The sequence below is a fragment of the Acipenser ruthenus genome, chromosome 34 (genome assembly GCF_902713425.1).
Source record: "Acipenser ruthenus chromosome 34, fAciRut3.2 maternal haplotype, whole genome shotgun sequence".
Lineage (NCBI taxonomy): Eukaryota > Metazoa > Chordata > Actinopteri > Acipenseriformes > Acipenseridae > Acipenser > Acipenser ruthenus.
Window position 1 is genome coordinate 9385070 of NC_081222.1, and position 1525 is coordinate 9386594.

The 1525-nt window shown below is 46.7% G+C and overlaps 1 non-coding gene across 1 annotated transcript; it reads left to right on the forward strand.

Moving 5' to 3' along the window:
* The first annotated feature begins 657 nt into the window (after positions 1–657).
* trnal-uaa (transfer RNA leucine (anticodon UAA)) lies at positions 658–742 on the forward strand. Its single transcript has one exon. It is a non-coding gene; the product is annotated as a tRNA-Leu (tRNA).
* The last annotated feature ends 783 nt before the right edge of the window (positions 743–1525 follow it).

Here is a 1525-nt window from a genome sequence, read left to right on the forward strand (position 1 = left end):
AGACTCCTTCAATCAAAAGAGCATGTGGGGTCCCCTTTAGTAGGCTCCCAAGGATTAGGTGGCAGCCTATGAGGGTTGATGACGCCTCTGGCCCCGTGGGGTGTTCTTTGAGACGACCTATCAGAGATCCATGAATGGGTGGTCCCTGAGGCACCGCCCATCTGGGCGTTTTCTGAGTTACCCTAAAACATCCGCCCCTCTCTCTCATTGATGTTTGTTTTCAGCTCAGTCCACAAAGGAGTTTGTACAGTACACAGAGGATCCTTGGGACGGATGCTTGAAAGCTCCTTGCTTGGACTCTCTCTTGAACCTTTTTTACATTCCGTGGTTTCTTTAGCTTCTGAGGGAGGGCTAATGTGCATTTTTTTAAAGGCTTTTATAAAAAATTTGCTGATCCTCAAGATCCACTTTCTCAGAGCAGGAACTAACACAGGTATGAGCCATCTTGTGTAACACTCTAATAAACTGCCCAAAATATTTTTCTCCTTTTATGAGGTCTGAAAACATGCCCAGACTTGCCCCTTTAAAAAAACAAAAACAAAAACCCCTCGTAGTCACGATCAGTTCAACCTTTTGCTCAAACACCGTACCACCTTGATTCTCTGAAACCCCGGTAAGCTTAATACTTATTTTTTATTTATTTACGTTTTAAGAAAAACTGTTGTGGCCGAGTGGTTAAGGCGATGGACTTAAGATCCATTTGACTCAATTGTCTGCCTGGGTTCAATTCCTACCAACAGTAATTATTTTATTTCAAACTCTTTTACATTTATAAATATTTAATGTTTATAAGCGCTTGTGAAATTATATATATATATATATACCCTACCATTCCTATATAAAATTCACGCCCCCTCATTATATATTCATAAATTCATAAATCCACGCCCCCTCATTATATATTCATATATTCACACACATAAGGTCATAAAGGTCAAAAGGTTCATAAATTAGCCTTTTGACATAAGCTATAGTAATATTACTACTGGTGCATCCAGCAGCGCAGTCTTATCCGTGTCAGGGACCATGGCTAGTGACAGCCACAGCTGTCTGCGCGCCACAATTAAGCCAGCCAAGCTCTGGCCCAGGGCTTGCCCTTGAAGACCGTAGATCTGCAGCAGTATATCGGACAGGAGACGCAGCTCTGAGGCCACCGGCTCCGGGAGCAGGGCCTCGCGCAACACCCCATCGAAATACGCGGTCAGCACACTCGCTGTGTTAGCCAAGCGGGTTGCCTGCGCTTCCGCTGCGTACGCTCGCTTTAAATGCGTCTCTGTCACCCTGCACTGAGGGTCAGGACACATCGGGTGCTAGGACCCGAAGCTGGCCTATCCCAGGAGGAGTGTACTTCCTCCATAAAGTCTGGGAAGGCTGGGAAACTCTGCGGCCGAGGAGCCAGCACCTGCGTCTGGAACACGGACTGGCACGGCTCTGCCACAGGTGTCCAGGGAACTTGCAGGAACGCTGCAGCACGTTCTAGGAGCTCAGAAACTGAGCTTGGCAACGGGGTGGTATTGGCTTCTGA